Below are 19,300 nucleotides of genomic sequence, written 5' to 3' on the forward strand. Positions count from 1 at the left end.
CCAGTAATCACTGAAGTAATATAAAATTGGTCCTCATTATTGTTGTGCTGGCACAATTATGGTTGGATGACACAAGAAGATATTGTAAGACCACATTTGGAATATCACCATGATATTAAAAAGTTGTTGGAACTCTAGAAAGAGTGCAGAGAAGAGCAACAAAGATGATTAGGGGACTGGAGGCTAAAACATATGAAAAAGGTTGCAGGAATTAAGTTTGTCTAGTTTAATGAAAAGAAGGACTAGGGGTGACATGATAGCACTGTTCCAATATTTAAGGCAGGGGTGTCAAACTCACATCGTCACGGTGGCATCATGTGACATATCACAACTTTTTCCCCCTTCGCTAAACTGGGCGTGGGCATGGCCAGCGTGTGACACGTCTGGCTCTTGGGCCACAAGTTTAACAGCCCTGATCTAAGGAATTGTCACAAAGAAGAGGGAGTCAACCTACTCTCCAAAGCACCTGAAAGTAGGACAAGAAGCAATGAATGAAAACTAATCAAGGAACCAATCTAGGAGAACCTAAGGAGAAGTTTCCTGACACAACAATTAATCAGTGGAATGACTTGCCTCCAAAAGTTGTAGGTGCTCTAATAGTGAAGGTTTTTAAGAAGAGATAATGGTTAGGTTTCCTGCTTGAACAGGGGGTTGGATTGGAAGACCTCCAAGGTTTCTTCCAACTCTGTTACTCTATTAAGTTGGAAGATGTGGAAATTACCTTTGTCTTTGGAAGTCTAAATTGCCCTCCACACTAGACTAAGCTGTTCCCTGCCCAAGGAGGGAAATTTCTATTGATACCTGTGGAAATATCCCTAACAAAACAAATACTAGCAATGAAAAGAAAGCCAAAAACTGAGGGCTAAGGCAATGGCAGAGAGTGAACAAGTTACCAAACCCCATGCTGTCTTCTAAATATGCACTAAATTTGGATTCCTTGAGAGTTATTGGTTTTTTTAAAGCAGAATTTCAGTGCCACTTAACAGCATATTCACTTTAACTGTAAGAAGACAATTCTAATAAAATACTATGAATTGGATATTTGCATTTCAAATAATACCTTGTGTATGCACGCTATTGTACACAACCTGAGCCAAATGACAGTTCCTCTCTTTAAGAACATGAGTTTCAAACCCTTCTCAGTCATTCATCTTAAACTCTGCGACATGTTACCTGGACTATGACACTGCAGTCACAACAAAAATAGTGACAGGATACTGTATGCCTGTCATTTTCTTGACACTTCAGGCCAAAGAATCACCCTGAGCACAAAGCTGCCTTTCATCTATATATTATTTTTCTTGTGCAATTTGCAGAAAATTTCTGTCTGTAGAAGGGTAAATTAAATTGAAACATTTATAATCTGACAATGCAGTTCAATTTTATTTCTTTTGTATATAACTTTATTGAATTACAAAAAACAATAGAAGATAAAGAAGCAAGAAGATAAACAATTTTTTAAAAAGGGAAAGCCAGGAAAAAAGTAAGATAAAAGTGCAGAAAGTAAAAAGTAAAGAGAATAGAAAAGGAATGAATTATTACTTCATTTAGATAAAAGATACGTCAAACTCTCAGATCAATTTTCTTTCTGACCAAATCATGTCACACTCAATAACTAAGAGTAAAAGGATAGCATGGGATCAAAGTACTAAAAAGCAGAAAATGCTCTACCAGTTAAAAGACAGTAACTGGAGTTGATTCTGCCTTTCACATTGGCTGTGTAGAATGCAGCTGTCAAGCTCCAAGCCAAGAATGAATGATACATGGCAATTCTTTCAAACTGAGATCTTTATTGTTTCACACCTATAGAAAAAAACTTACAAGACAGAACTATCTGCATCCACAATATACTCTCTGAACTATGGTATTAGGGAGGAGTTGTCTTCGCCATCTTTCTCTCACACATAATAACTGGGCTGAATTACCTCTTATTCCTCTGGAATGTAGCCCCTTCCTCCTGAGGGGTCCTACTACCTCACTACATTTCATAACAGAAACTGGGGATATATCTTCTAGATTGACAGCCCTTTTTACATGTTTGACCAGCAAATGTGCACTTCTCTTCCCCATCTCTTGCGTTACCATAGAATATATTTCTATATCTAGCGACATCATTTGCACATTGTGTTTCATTGATCTGCTTTCTTAAACTTTTTTCCCCTTGCTTGCTTTACCAATACCACATTGCATTATGGAAAGATTTACAGAACTGATAAGATAACCTGACATGAAGGCTATCAGATTTCATTGACTAACTACAAGAAAATAGGACACAAAGGTTAAAAATTTGATTGGCTGAATACATTTTTTTCCAATTTGATAAGCAGGATAATTTAGCAATTAATTAAGGAATTGAATGTATTTATACCAGCTAGAAAATTCCTTCTCCAAAACAAAATATATTATTACATATCCCAAATAGCATTTCAATATATGTAAATAAGACAATCATATTAAATGCATGACAATAGGCTGCAGCTTGTCATACAGTATTATTATATGCACATATCAATATGATTATTAGTTCTAAGAAAATAAGTCACCAAATAAATCAAGACTGTTGACATGTAGCCTATTAATATATAGGAGAATGTAACAATTATCTCAAAACACAAGAAGTTTGGTGCATGACCCTTCTCTTGTTCCAGATTCCATTTTTTAAAAAAATGTATAATTCCATCTGAAAAGAACAAAACTAATATTCTTTGAAGACAAAGTGCTACTTTAGTTTTCTTATATGAAAGTTTAAACGAATTTTCTTACCAAATCTGACCAGACCAATTCTGTCTTTGCCCTCAGCAGAGCATCTGCTCATAGTATGGCTACCACTTAGGCTGTTAACCTATACCAATGATGGCTAACCTTTTTGCCATCAAGTGCCAAAAGCAGGGGGGAGCATGGGGGGGTCGAGCGTGCATGTGCCCACACCCATAATTCAATGCGCCCCACCCCGTGCATGCACATGCGACCCCTCTGTGCGACCCCGCTTTTGGCACTTGATGGTCCGGTGGGCCCGGTAGGCCCATTTTTTGCCCTCCCCAGGCTCCAGAGGCTTTCTAGGAGCCTGGGGAGGGCAAAAATGGCCTTCCCCACTCCCCCGGAGACCCTCTGGAGGCCAGAAATGGCCCGTTTCTCAACTTCCAGAAAGGTCCAAAAGTCAGCTGGCCAGCACATAATGCGGGCTGGAGCTGAGCTAGGGCAATTCTTGCGTGCCCACAGATATGGCTCCACATGCCACCTGTGGCATGCGTGCCATAGGTTCGCCATCACGGACCTATACGCTTCTCTATCACTGAAAAGGTTTGTGTCATGCAAACACCTTGATTGACCAAAGCTATGATAGGAGATGGAAGTCAATATCTACAGTAAGAGTAAATGGTAAAGAGCATGGATTAAATAAAGGAATTCACTTTAAAAAAGTATCTGCTTAAGTATGACTATAGATGTATACATAAGAATTGAAATAAGCATGATTGATATGGCTGTTTATGATGAAATATTGAAAAAAGCCCATTGAAGCATATATGGATTAGGGCTAAGAGAGAAGAGTGTATGACATGGAACAAATTTTGTTTTAAGTTTCAGGATCTTGGGAAAAATAGATAAGGATGAAAATGGAACGACTGTAGGAAGTGAAGGCACAAAAATGTATTATAGGATAGTTCCATCTCCCAACAGAAACAGATATAAGAACATGTGAAAACTGCTGGAAAAGTAGTACAATGGATTGCTATAGAAGTAGGTAATTACACAAATGGAAAATATGACTAGTATACTTGGTCCAATGATGAAATAAAAAAGGCTATGGATAATAATATACAAAATTTATTGTTGCAAAAATGAGAACATAAAAATATTGGTTAAACCTGTATATAGAAAAAAGATGGTCACAAAGAATGTAATCAAAGAGGGCCACAAGCATTAAGATTAAAGAAGTTAAATTAATGTTAAAAGAAGCATAAAAATGAATGAAGTTGATGAAAATAAAAATATTGTTTTTTAGAAATGGGTTATGAGGGCTAACTTTCAGCAGTCTGAACAAAATTTAAAAAAAAATTTTTTTTAATGAAATAGACATGAAGGAATATTGGAAATGATATCTTAGATATTTGTTTAGAAATGATAATATCATTGCTATCTATTTTATTGTCCAATGCTATCATGTTACTGTTCAGAAAACGTGCTATGGAAAGAAAGTTGCAAATGCTATGATAGTTTTAAAAAATAGCAGGGCTATAAAAATATGTTAAAATATGGATGTGGTTTGCAGGTGGAATGTCTGTACTACTTGTTTAGTATTTGTGCAATTATTGCCTGATGATTGGGAACAGGCCATGATTATTCGCCTGTACAAAAGAAAAGATAGAAAGAGTGAATAAAGGTTTTTAGGGGATTCCAGTAATAAATTAAGTGAGCATAGTGGAGAAGACCCTTAAAAGGGAACAAGGGAACAAGAGGCGGCAATTAATATTTTGTTTCTGGAGTTGAGATTTGGATATATCAAACAAAATAAAATGAATGCCTTGGAAATGAGATTACTTAAAAAGAGTGTGTGGTTAAAGCAACAAAACGAAAGATCACAAATGAATAGGTGCTGAATGAATGTGGTGAATGAGGATGAACTGTATAGCAAATATATGAAGAAAGTAAATGGGTTGAAGTTATGGTTGTATTGAATTTTATGAGATGTATAAAATGGTAATAGGGTAGACGCAACAATGATTTGCAGGGATAAATAGATTGTTAATTAGGTAACAATAAAACCAGTTAGCTGTTTCCTTTTATATTTTTTAATCCCAGATCTTTAATTCCTTTGATTTAGCATTTTTAATTCTTTTTCTGTGTTCTGTATAAAGTTGCTTACCCTGAAATGAAACACCATTTGTTTTAAAAATAAGTCTTTTAATTCCCCCCTCCCATTTTCTTTCTTTTTTGACAGCCCTACGTTATTGCCAATCAAGTCTAACTTTGAAACCACATTTAAAAATGTTCACTGAACCCTTTCCAATATAATTTGTTGGATAATTTACTTCAGAATCTGAGTTCATTATGTATTAAACTATACCAAATATCCTTATTTCTTAAATTATTTTGTTGTTCTGACAAATATCCTTTGAAGATGTGTCTCTTGTACAATTCTCTACCCAGATACTTTTTAAATTAGCATCCTTTTTCCTAATCTCATTTTTAATATAAAATCACGCTGCCTTCCCTGAAATGACATGACATGCATTTTATGAATTACTATAATACAGGAAGTTAAAAGAGACATAAAGTTTCACACTGCTCTGAAAAGAGAATATTGATGCTAATATGAAGACTAAAACCCTCACCCAAATTACAGTTCAGTAACAGCATCTTTTGCTTCATGTATCATAAAAGAAATCCTGAACAGGATTACAGTATTCATTTAGTATTAAAAAATCGTGGCTGCTAGAATTACAAATACTTAAAACTAGACATTTACAAATTTCTCTGTTTAACATTTTATGCAGACTTGTACCTTATATGTGAAAGTAGTCAGCAACACTTTCTTTGATATCACTAACCCTTGTTTTTTTTGTTTTTTTTAAATTCGGTACTAAATTTAACTGTTTATTTTTCATTATGAGCATGTGCTTTGTTTCCTTGTAATCTGCACATTTTTAAATCAATATATTGTTATAGTTAGGGAAGTTAATTTAAATTCTGTCACCGGGAGATGGATATGACCACATTCTGGTTGTGGATGTCCTCAGGGAATGATTCTGGTAAGAATGGAGTAAAAAAAATAAATAGATAGACATTACTCAACAGCTCTGTGGAGTAAACTGGATTATCTTGTCCCAACTCTATGTGGTATTTTTAACAGCCTCAGATATTTGTTGCAAATCATAGCTTCTTTTCATGAACTTACTGTGGTATAGCTAGTCCTCAAATTACAGTCGGTTGATTAATGACTGTTCAAAGTTATGATGGACTTTTAGAAACCTACTTACAGCCAGTCCTCGAAGTTATGACTGCCACATCCCATGGTCACATGATTGAATTTCAGGTGCTTGGCAACCAGCTTGCAATTATGACTACATGCAGCACACGGCAATGATGTGACCATAATTTGCAACTGCTTTTTATTGCTTTTGGCATTTTTGGATGGTTTCTGGCAAACATGCCTATTTAGAAGAATAAATTCACGTAATAACCACGGGATTCGCTTAACAACCATATGATTTGCTTTAGAATCATGGTGATTTGTTTCACAACCCTTGTAAAAAAAACAGTTGTAAAATCAAATTCTGTTACATGATGTCTTGACTTATGACCACAATGACTCACAACCAAAATTCTGGGCTCCATTGTAGTCAAGGACTACCTGTAGTAGCTCATCTCCTCCACCTAGAGCAATAAGAGTCAACTGGAAGCATTGTCCAAGTGAAATTGTTCTGGAGGTATTGTTATAAGTCCTTTTTATCCTTTCCAAGATGCTGCTAAATATTTTGGTAGAACTGCAGTATTTAGATTTCTTTATTTGAATGTGAGAGAGCATGGGATGCTTCTGGTTCTTTTGTAATATAACTTGTATTTACAAATATAGTAAAAGAGTCCTAAACATTCTTTTTCACAACTGAACTTTCTTTGTTTTTCCTTGAAGATGTTTAGCTTCTCTTGGATGAAAAGCGAAATGTCTTCAAGCAAGAACAAAGGAAGTCCAGTTGCCTTTTGAAAAAGCACCTTTGGGACAACCATGACTTGGATGACTGAGAATCTCCATAGATATATAGTAGAAGAGATTCCTGAAAGTTGCAGAGTACATATTGATCAAGCACTGGGTTTGAAGAAAGCAACAATTTCAGCCTATTTCAGGTAAAATGTCTTTGCTCTGTCTTTGCTTCACTCCAAACGCTTCTTACATTTAGTGTGGCTCCCTGTGAAATATTCAAGACTATGGATTGTGTAGAGAAGAAGGGTGTAGGGAACAGAGCTCTGAGTACAAAGGAGCCTTGCAAAGGGACTGAAGGATTTCCTTTAAGGGAAAGGATAAAAGAGTGTGGTACCAAGTGCATGAAAAAGTTGAAAGGAGAGGCATGTCTCAAGAAAGTGAATTACTTCTGGGAGGAGCAGATGTGTGAAGGAGAGAATGCAAGGCAGTGCAATGAGAATGGGAAGCTGATTGACTCTGACCTGGGGTGTGGCATCTATTCTGAGGATCATGGAAATAGACTAGCCAAGACTTTGGATGCAGTAGAAAGTTTGTTTACAGGAGTAAACAAAGTATGTTCAGTATCTCAGAAGGCTGCGATACTGAATATACAGATTCTCTGTATGGCCAAAAAGAGAAAATTGATTAATGTTTAAAGAAGCAGAGGAATATTGAGCTCCAAAGCTAGCTAATTGTACAAGTTGTCAGCTTTGGAAGCCATATTAGGCCGAAAGCTTCCATGCTGCCACCTTCTCATGTGTGGGAAAGTAGGACGGGGGATTTAGTAGAGGGATTGTCTTTCGACATTATTTATTTATTTATTTTATTTTTATTAGTCATATTTCTATGCCGCCCACACTCTGAGGACTCTGGGCGGCTTACACCAAAGACAGTATACTAAATAGCATATTGCCCCCTAACAATCTGGGTCCTCATTTTACCCACCTCGGAAGGATGGAAGGCTGAGTCAACCTTGAGCCGGTGAGATTTGATCCAATGATCTGCTGAACTAGCAGTCAGCTGAAGTAGCTGCAGTACTGCATTCTAACCACTGTGCCACCTCGGCTCTTGTGGCATTCTTCCTGTCGGTCAAGGTCAGGCCGATCCTGCATCTGGAGAAGGAGTGGTCGGAGTGCTGTTTCAAGATGGGACGGATGGTGATTGCAGCATGTGATCGACTGAGGAGTGCGGGGATGGTTTTTGGGGTTTTGATTTACTGAGGGAAAACCTGGACCTCTCAGATTCGGGTTTTCCCAGATGCTCTAGTTTACCTATTCTAGTAAATAGAACTTTGAAAAATGATTGCTTCAGAGTTTTTATTTGGAGTTGGGGGGTTTTCTGGAACGCTGACACAAGTATTATTTTATGTCCATTGAAAAACAAGTCTGGTGGTTTCTTTCTTTGGTTCATCAATAGAAGGACTACCATGTCAAAGCTCCTTCTACTTGTTATGAGGTTTTTTTTCTATTGAAAATGGGAAACGCCAGCTTGTTCAGTTTTTTGAGGTAGGTCAACTCAAGAAACTGGTACTATTAAAACTACTGACACTCTGTTGTTGCCAGTTATAATAAAAGGATCTTGAAATTTTATACCAAAGAGAATCAAGATGGGGCAATCTTTAGCTTCTTTCTCACTCCCTTTTCTGTTCTTGGCTAAAGCAAATATTTACCTAACAGCTATTGAAGCACTCTCTAGTATAGTCTACCTGGCCTTTAAACAGGTGAATAAAAAAGCAAGTGTAGCTGTCAAGGTAGCTTTGGGAGATGTTGGGAAGTTAAGAGAGTTGAAAAGAGTTTGATGAGAATTTGAGGAATTAGTGAGGAGAATCTAACAGAATTAAGGATTAAAAAGCCTCATACTGATCTTGTAATGCAAACACTCAAACATTTGCACTTTGCTAATTGATTCACCTTCTGATTCATCAGGCATTTGTATACTGCTTTATGGAACCCTATGGTCCTTTTCCCCTTGGAAAAACTGTGAGAGTTGACCCATTCTTACAGCTGAAAAGAAATTCCAAGTTGTTTTTAAGGAGCAGCCTCTTTCTAAAAAAGACAAAGATGGTTAGGCAAAAGCAGAGGGCAGATTTTATTGATGCTAGCTGACAGACACCATTGGACAAATTCAGAGCAGCCCACTCTGGAAAATAAAATTACAGGACAGGCTGAAAATAATTTCAAAAGATAACACAATTAACAATTTACACTCACAAAGAACGCCCCCTCCCCCATGTAATGACCAATAAATGCTGTCTACCAAGATAAAGCAAGCTTTGTGGAAACCTAATTATTTTCATTCAGACCACCAATATTCTCTCTCTTGGCTCATCCTCCTATGCCTCTAAGAGCACATGAAGATATTCTTGAAATTTCTTTTTGTCGCCATGGGCTTATGACTAGAAACATCCGCAGAAATCTAATAATGTTATCAGAATGATGAAACATGTATTGTGCTGTTACAATGCAAGCTTCCCCGTTTTCATAAGTGCATATAATAACATGATGTATGTACAAATGGGTCATCACTTGCATAGGGTTGCTGCAATACTCATTTCACCATTTGCACCCCCTTCCTTCCACATGCCTTTCTTAGCTGTTCCAGTTTAAAGTCATGTCTTTCTTCTTTCAATACAATTTTTCCATACTTCACCAATGAAGTGGCTGATGATATAGTCAGGGATGGAGATGTGCCAGTTCCTATTAGCCACTTTAGGCTGGCATGGGCCACTCCCTTTATACAGTCTCCAATATCACAATGGTGCTGTAGGAGATGATTAGGCTGAGCCCGAGGGATGGGTCAAATACATCATCAGTCATGAAACCCTTTGTGCCCACAAGAGATCTAAGTCCACCCCCTCTTGAATTCCTTCTATCCTTATCTACTGCCAATTTCCTTTGGCCATTAGTAGTTCAGATTCTTATACAAAGCTTAAGCTTGCAATAAATCTTTATACCCATTTAACTGCCTGGATCTCCTGATTTCCCTGGCATGTGACATTAATCTGAACTACTTAGAGCCAAAGAAAATTGGTGGTAGATAAGGATAGAAGGAATTTAAGGAAGGCTGGATATACAGTAGATGAGTAGTGGGTTGCCCCCCGGTTCGGACCGGTTCTATATAACCGGTAGTAAAACTGGCGGGAGGCTCCTCCCACCGACCCCAACATCATCAGAACGCTTCTGTGCATGCGCAGAAGAGCACGCACGCGGCCCCATTGCGAATCGGTAGTAAAGGTAGGTAGAACCCACCCCTGCAGTAGATCTCTTGTGAGCACGAACATACTCAAGACTGATGACATGTTTGACCCCACCCTCGGGCTCAGCCTGATCATCTCCAACAGGTGCTTTTCATTTCAGGAGAACTTGGAAACTTACTAGTTATCTTCACAAGTGCTGAAGGTGAGATTGTACAGGCAAAGCCAAGAAACAGTTCACCCATCTAAATTATTATGCCATTTAGTGAGTTTAGTCATGTGGTCAACTAATTTATGACTTTGCATGGTACCTAAATGTGTGCAAGAGAAGAGAAGATATATTGATATGAATGAGGTTGGATGAAGAAAGCTTTCCTCTTGCCTTTTCAGTCCAGCATGCATCCTCCCAAATTTAACAAAAGAGTTCGCCTTAAGATCACTGTTTTTCTTGGGACAATCCACCCAGGCAACATGGGTTCTCCACCTCATTGATTTCCTCTTGCATTCTTGTCTCAGCTGTCTCCTTTGTGCGCATCCTGTTCTACCCACCTGACATTTTGAAATAAACGATAGCTAATTTAAAAAGGCAATTTCACACCTCACCTCCCCATCCAAATTGGCCACTTCTGCAAGCAGGGAAAACTAGAAACTGCAAATTCAGGGCAGAATTTTCACAAGCCTCAAGTAAGCAAGAAGGAAGAGGAGCAACGGCTAGTAAGATTAGGAAGTAGAGAGCTTGATGTATGGGACACATAGGTTTTCCTTTGGAGAGAGAATGAGAAACTCTGGATAACTGTAGATGCGATAGGTAAGGTGGCAGTTGTAAAGTGACATGGGAAGGTGCTCACCCACTGTCCTGATCAACCTCTGCTTCATTAGTCATAGGTTCAGTGCTCTTATAAAAAAAAGAAAATCCTATTAAACTCATGTTTGAGTCTGAATATAGACCTAGGGTTCATTCAAAAATAGATCCCAAAGCAGCTATCAACACTGGAAGGTTTGTGTGGTGAAGCAGATCTTTGCCATTTATCATACTACTAACTCCAGCAGAGCTGGATTTGGGGCTGATTGATACCTGGAGGGTTTTCCTGCTGCCCCTTACAGCCCTTTTCTCCATAGGTCCTGTCTTCCTTTACCAGGCAGCCTCTACTAGATTACAAGCTTCGCCATCTGGGAAGACTCAGTCCTCATCAGCTCCAGTTTATATTGGTAGATGTTTTCCCAGCAGGAAGTCACATTTGATAGGAGGAATCCACTAACTGCCTTCTTCAAATTATCACACATTCAATCAGTAAAGACCAATAATTCGCCTCCTTCCTGTAGCAGTGTAGGCATTAGGCATGAAAGCAGAAAAGTGTACATTGTGCGAACTTCCTGTTCAAGGTCTGCTGCAGTGGTGAAATGCAGTAGGGCCACTGGCCCTACTGGTTCGCGCAAGCCGGATAGATCCGGCTGGATTTTACCGCTGGGCTACTGGCCTGACCATCTCACTGTACCCTCACACAGAAATACAGATATAGATAATAACAGAAGCATCTCCACAAATCCATTCTCTGTTTCAAACTTTTATTGATTTATATTAGAATAGCCATCCAAATTTCTTTTCTTGCTATTCACAAATGCAAGTTAGCATTTTCTAGGCTTAGTTGCCCATTCTCAGTTCAATGCCGAGCCCATTTCTCTCCATAAAATATTATCCCTTTCATTCAGCTTCTATATCCCATTATTCTTTTCTTGCAGCAAAGCTCACTTTGGTTAGGATTCCTGGATTTTTTTTTTCATGGAGACCATGAATATCTAGTTAAATTATCCCAATCAGCCACCTAAGTCTAAGAATGTTTAATTTCACAGTTTAGGATACAAAGGGGAGAACAAGCTCATTATTTTTATGTTATACTGTACATTAACTGCATTGTATCAACAGGCTTCTGGAACCCACAATAGAGTGGAGCTTGTTAGCTGGTTATATGATGGTTCCTTAATTGACACATACTCTATATACTTGCTGCCAGTTAAGTTTATCCATTTTTGTTTCAGTAATTTTTATTACTGAATTTTATTAAGAATTTTAACAATAATAAAAGATGAATGAAAATGAAAGAAAAATAAATAAAAGAGAAATATAAATAAAAGATAGAAAGTGCAAAAACTGCAGAAGAGAAGCAGGGGAAAAGAAACAAAGAAATTTTAAAAAACCCAATATTTAAAGAAGTGACTTCTAGCCCTTTTTCACAGCAGATATAAACAACCTTTTTCTTGCCCTTTTAAAATTATGCTTCACTTCTTTCTATATCACAACCATTTTCAATCACCAAATCCAAAAATTGTTAACGGTTTTTTCTACTTTCTGTAAAAAGTCCTTACAGTTTTTCCAGTACTGTATTTTGTCATTTTGTCTTATCCCTGATCAAACAAGTCAATTTTATATTATTTTCTTTTATCCTGTATTCTGACATTCTCGATCCTTAATTTGACTTGTTGTCAAGTCATAGCACCTGTTCTCCATCCATGTGTTGTCATAGCATCTGTTCTCCATCCATATCTTCCTCCTCCCATCCTAAAACTATTTGTAAAGCCCCCACAGTCCTCTCCTTAGTCTTTCTGTTTTTTAATTGTTCCTAATATTTTTGATATCTTTAGTCTGCAATGGGTTCTTTGAGATTTTATTCTGTGGCTCTGGTAACAGGTTATGGTCATGTTTACTTATGTTTCTATATGATTCGTTTTTAACTTGGATTTTGGGAACTGCATAGGTGTTTATCTAACTGGCAACATGGAAAAGAGAAGAGAGTATGGGGAAAGGGAGTTATGTGTCAATCAAGAACATTTAATGATGAATGAATAATTAATTAATTAATTTTATTTATTAAATTTATATGCCGCCCCTCTCCGGAGACTCAGGGCGTGTCAGGGCATGTCATTTTGGCATGTCAGGTAACAAAAATAAAACAAAATGCACAGATAAATGCTTGCATACGGCACTAATTCTTACACATGAATAAATTGTCTTTTTCAATCCATTTTCAACATTCTGTTTTAAAAACATAAATATGCAATTCCTATACACACATATAAACATGGTTTCCTAAAATTGCACACTATCAAAAATGAAAGAAAGCAATCACTACACTGAACTCCAATATTTAGTTACCCATTGCTTTTTTTAAAAAAAATCTATATTATCTACCACACTGATTTTCTACTTTTCCCCCCAGATATTTGCAAACTGGGTGTGTATGCTGGGTGTACAAATTCAAGCGTATTCATAAATCATAGTTTAATAGCTTGTTGTTCTTCTGTGCCAGCCATCATTCATTGTCTAAATCTGTGATCCAATATGAGTCCTAGCCAAATTGTTAAGACTCATACAATTTAGAGAAAAAGTAGTAGACAGCACTGGTACATTATCATTATTATACTATTCTTTCTGCTACAAGAGCCTCAAGAATTATGACAATCACAGGCTGTAAATAGAGCCCTTGTTTAATCTGATTGATAATCTGTTGGTAATCAGAATGGCTTTGATTTTCAGCATTAAAAAAACACGTCAAATGTACAGCCAAGTACAAATACTTACCCAGAATCTCTACTGTTCTACCACTTCTACACTGACAATCTAAATAAACCCAGCTGAGCAGTTTGATAACATCTGGCTTAACAATAGAGGCACCTAAAATATTAATAATTTGGCACAAGTGCTTTGACCCATTTTCTTTTTCTTTAACACATTTTTATGATATTTTAAGATAATTTAAGGAACAAAACGAATATAAATTGCGTGTGTGCATGTATCAAAGAAAAATCTGTAGTTGAATACTTAAAATGAGGAAAGGGCATTTCAAGGTTAATTGCTCTTCTTGACATTTGGAGAAGTATGAGTTTTTGGGGTAGTTCAGGCATAAAAAACAGTTGATAGAGAACTGTAGAGCAGAGAAGAAACAGTGTACCCCCACAATGAGAAAACTACTTTTTAAACTTAATTAGTAGGTCCCTTTAAAATTAGAAATGACATTGCTATTAAATCTAGTATTAGCTCAATTATAAAAGAGAAAGAACAATCATATCATTTTCTCATTGCATATTTGATCTTTTTAAATACCTAAAGTATTCAGATTATCTGAGAAAAAAATGAACAAAGGTATCATGAAAATATTTCAAACAGCAAAATAAGCATAGAGGGACAGTTTGTATCTGGCCATTTTAGGTTCCTTACGTTCCATCCAAAGAATTCAAAGAAATAGTTTCTACATCTACTACTGCAATGCTCTCTACATGGGGCTCCCCCTGGGGTGCACCCGGAGGCTCCAGCTGGTCCAGAATGCGGCCGCGCGGGGGATTTTGGGGGCGACGAGGCGCTCCCACGTGACACCTCTCCTGCGCGAGCTGCACTGGCTCCCGGTGGTCTTCCGGGTGCGCTTCAAGGTGTTGGTGACCACCTTTAAAGCGCTCCATGGCTTAGGGCCGGGGTACTTACGAGACCGCCTTCTGCCACCAATAGCCTCCCACCGGCCAGTACGCTCCCACAGAGTGGGCCTCCTCAGGGTGCCGTCCGCCAGACAATGTCGGCTGGCGACCCCCAGGGGGAGAGCCTTCTCTGTGGCGGCGCCCGCCCTCTGGAACAACCTCCCCCCAGAGCTACGTACAATAACAGACCTCCGGATTTTTCGTCGGGCCCTGAAAACCCATTTATTCCAACTAGCTGGGCTGGCTTGAGTCAAATTTTAAATGGATTTTAAATTGGAATGTTTTAATTACGGCCAAAATTATTTAATTATTTTAAACAGTTTTTAGATTTTGTATGTTTGTATGTATGTCTTGTTTTTACTTTGGCTGTTCACCGCCCTGAGTCCTACATTGGAGAAGGGCGGTATAGAAATTTAAACAAATAAAAATAAATAAATAAATAAATACATATTACCTTTTCTTTATGGGAACCATTACATTACATTAGGAACTCAATGTTATGATTCACTTTATAATACTAAATTGGTTTCCATATATCAGATTCTGTACTACTCACTCATTAACCAACATAGTAACATTTTCTGCTTTTGAAATCATTCATATATTCCAGCATAATATATATATTAATCCTCTCATTGACACGAGCTAAATATTTTCAAAGAGCTTAGATTCTGGGTGGATTTGGCTTAAATATATGTGTGCTAAATATGCTAATGCTAAAATCCTGTGAGATGAAAATTTACTATATTACCATCTCTTTGATGTGCTAAACACTTCCACTGAAAACAATGACAGTTAAAACATGCTTAACTTCAATGAGATCATTAAGTTCTCCATGTATAAATTTCCCTGCAGAACCAAAGATTCTTAAATCACAAATATGTCAGAGTTAAAATAACAGTGGCTATTTTTCTGTCACCTTGCTCCAGTCTGGTGTCTTCCGTATAAATATTGGCCTTCAACTCCCAAAATTCCCCAATTCAGAGATTATTTGAGCTCAACACAACACATTGGAATGGCACCACTTTGGAGAAGACATTAATATATTTTGGGGGCAATACTTTGATTTGGGGCAAACCCCAAATCTGAGGAAAATCAGGGCAATAGAGACTTTTGACCTAATGACCTAATGAGAAGGAAGGACTCACTGGAGAAGAGCCTAATGCTGGGAATGATTGAGGGCAAAAGAAGAAGGGGACGACAGAGAATGAGGTGGCTGGATGGAGTCACTGAAGCAGTTGGTGTGAGCTTAAATAGACTACGGAGGATGGTAGAGGACACGACTTTGCGACTAACAGAGACTTTTGCTCAGTGAGTTGAAACTGGCACCCAGTGCCAATCTAAGAAAAAATATTCATAACCTCCCTCCGTAATTTGTAAATCCAGAGTTCTTCTGTAATAGAAATGATTCCACAAGGACAGTTGTTTAAAAATACTTTGGTGTGGTGGAATGTAATATGGATTCCCAGGAAGAAATATCTGATTTTGAGAGGGCAAAGAGGCAGTGGAGCTTGGAATACTTAGTTGGCAGAAAGAGAGTTAAAATGTCTCCTTCCTAGTGAGAAAAAAAATCCCATTTTCATTTGGATACTTCAATTGGACTCTTTCTGAAATATATATATATATAGAATTGCTATATTCCACTTCTCCAGCAGGATGGAAGAGAAAACTGAAGTATATATTCCAGAGAAATCAGTTGAATGATTTGGTTGTTTTGATAGCTCTCTTATTATCTGACTTTTTGTTTAGAATTTCTAATCTTGGTTTATATACAAAAGATCACACTGGAGTCACAAATTAAAACAAAAACAGCTTCATCTTTTGCATAATCCATTTTAGGTTGGCTCATTTTGCTTCAGAAAAGGGTAGAATGGCATGAGAAGTAAGAATTCAGCCTGTCACTGTATGCCACCCTCAAGTTTTTCTTTCTTTCTGTTAGAAATGTCTTCCCTCAATGCTTTTGTGAGATAAACACAGATCTAACAATGAAAGTACTTGAAAAGGCAACTTCATTGTAAAGAGAAGTGTGTGGGAGATAAAGCCTTATGCAATCTTCTCTCCCATCTCTTTCCCCTTGCAGCTAAAAGAGGGAAAATACATTGGGTCATTTCTTTTCTCAATACTTCCCTAATGTCAATCTAATATATATACACTTTGACCTAATGCTTATCAGATAAGTTGAGCTCCAATCCTTAAAATTCCAAATCTGCACCAGTAAGTATGTTTTCCCAAATGACTGCAAAATGACTGGTTTTTGTACTGAATATGGAAACAACAATAACCAGGGAGTTAAAGAAGTAGGAAATCTACAGCTACATTCCTGCAAAATTGATCTAACTTCAAAAGCATATTGATGAAGCTTTATGTTTGTCCAAGAGCAAGGATTTTCTGTGTTCAGTAACTTCTTTATAACTTCCTGGTTTATGTCATCTATGATATCTGTAGTATATATAATAATACAGATATGTAAATTCATATGCACTCAGACATATGATCAGCATAAATAGCTCCAACTTTGAGACACAAGTCTCCGTTGTCTCATGGAATAATGCCAGACCAGAAAGTAAGCCATCTGTTATGCTGAGATCAACTAATGTTTTAAAGTATGTCTATCGCTCATCAATTACTTCTCGAGAACAGGTCCACTGTAAAGCTTGGACATGCTGAATGGATGGATGGATGGATGGATGGATGGATGGATGGGAGATAACAGCTCCTATAATATTTTGTAGCTTACATTCAAGTTTCAAACAAATTTGAAATGAACAGGGATATCCAGTGCATTTCCTCCTCCAAATAAAGTATATAAACTTAGCTTGTGTGTGCAGGACAAAGATATATTTTTGTAGAGCCATGGTGGCATAGTGGTGAGAAGCAGTACTGCGGGCTACTTTTGTTGACTGCCGGCTACCAGAAGTTTGGCAGTTTGAATTTCACCAGGCTCAAGGTTGATTCAGTCTTCCTTCCTTCCTTCTGAGGTTGGTAAAATGAGGACTCAGATTGTTAGGGGCAATATGCTGACTCTGTAAACCGCTTGAAGAGGGCTGTAAAGCACTGTGAAGTGGTATATAAGTCTAAGTGCTATTGCTATTGCTATAAAAAGAAGAAAAAAAACATCAAGGGGAAAAGTAATACAATTGGAAATCTTAGTTTTAAAGACAGCAGATTAGGATGGTGCCAAGCCTGCAATCTTTCAGAAGACTTTGAAGACCAGGCTATGTGCACAGGCCCAGGGTTCCGAGCAGGAGTAAAATGCTACCGGTTCGGACCAGTTTGGCTGAACCGGTAGCAATGGTGGCGGATGGTTCAGAAAACCGGTAGTGACGGCAGCGCAAGGCTCCACCCACCCGCCCGGTCGTCCATACTTCCTGCTTTTAACCAGGAAGTAACCTGTTTTTTACCCTCTGCACATGCGCAGAAGGGTTTGCTTGTGTGGTGCGTGCATTTCTGAACCAGTAGGGAAGGTAAGTAGATTTCACCCCTGGCCCCGAGTGTATGAAGGGCCCTAATTCCTACCTATGGTGATACTGATGGACTATAATATCTGAGTTGCTATTAGTATTTGATTTTGTTTTATATTGTGTTTTAATTGTTTTATTTTTATGATTGTTGGTCACCCAGTCACTAGTTTGAGATAAGCAGCTATACAAACTGAATAAACTAACAACAAATAATCAAACATGTGACTTTGGGTTTGAGGTTTTTAACTGTTATTTGTTTTATATGGTAGCATTTGGGTTTCTTTCTTTCTTTTTTTTTTGATATTAGAAGGTGCTTGAATTAATTTTTAAGTTTAATTTTTCATGCAACATGCACCCTAATTCAATCATTGGTTCGAGATAATTTTAGTATAATACTGTACATTAAATAGTAGAACCAAGATGCTGTATCTTTGGCTTTGTGTGAACTCAGCCAATTTTGCTGTACACAATTAAGCAGAACATGTTTATCTAGGCAGGATAAGTTATTGTGTTGCAAATGTACCCCTGCCTTTCCATGCATACACTATAAATTCCAACAAATTCAATTTCCTTACAAATGAAGGCCGGTTATAGTCAGTAAGTCAAATTTCTTAACTGGTCAAATGAAGAAGCAAATCTGAAAAGGAAGCTTTACCAGGGCAGCAGGGTGGGGATGAATATTTCTTGCTTGCGTATTCCTGGCTTCCTTGATTTTACTGGCTGGCCTCTAAAGCAGGGCTGGCTTTAGGAATTCTGGGAGTTGAAGTTCCTGAGGTTGAGAAACTGCCCAGCAGTTTCCTTCTTCAAACAGATGAGCAATGACATGGTGATGCCATTCCGCCCTTTCCCCAACATTTTAAGGTTGCTAGTTCAAGACCCCATTTGATTCATCATGGCAAGAATGTCATTTACCAAATAGATTGTCTTTCCTTTTAAAACAGAGGTGCACGGGACATGAATCATCCTTTCAAGGTAGCTTTTCTGTTTTCTCAAGAGATCCATTCTGTTTTACTGACCCAATGGTATCTCTTTGTACAAAGTCTTATTAGAAAAAGGCAGACGTACAAACCTAAGAAACCAGCCATCAAGACCTGGATCCTAGCCAAAGAGAGATATGCTCCAGTGCATTAGGCAGAGAAGTTTTTGTTGTGCGGCTGATTAAGTTAGCATGTCTGGCTTCAAACTGAAAAAGCAGAATTAGTGTGGCAAAGGACCTTAACGAATGGGGATAATTTTAAGGGCGTAATTCAAAGGCAAACCTAAAGCAATATATCTGCTATGATTCGATAATGGTTCAACAAACTACAAACCAAAAAAAGAAGAAAAAGCAGCTTTTTCTTCTCAAAGAGAAAATGGCATTGATTTATTTGAAGTAGTCTGGTGGCATCTTTTCTGATTAACAAATGTTATTAAAGCTTTTGTGAACTGCTTTAATAAGGCTCTCCTCCTACAATGTCTACCATATTTGATATCAAAAAAGGGACACTCTCAGGCCAAACAAAG

The sequence above is a fragment of the Pantherophis guttatus genome, chromosome 2, assembly GCF_059756535.1.
Source record: "Pantherophis guttatus breed Tessera chromosome 2, ASM5975653v1, whole genome shotgun sequence".
Classification (NCBI taxonomy): domain Eukaryota; kingdom Metazoa; phylum Chordata; class Lepidosauria; order Squamata; family Colubridae; genus Pantherophis; species Pantherophis guttatus.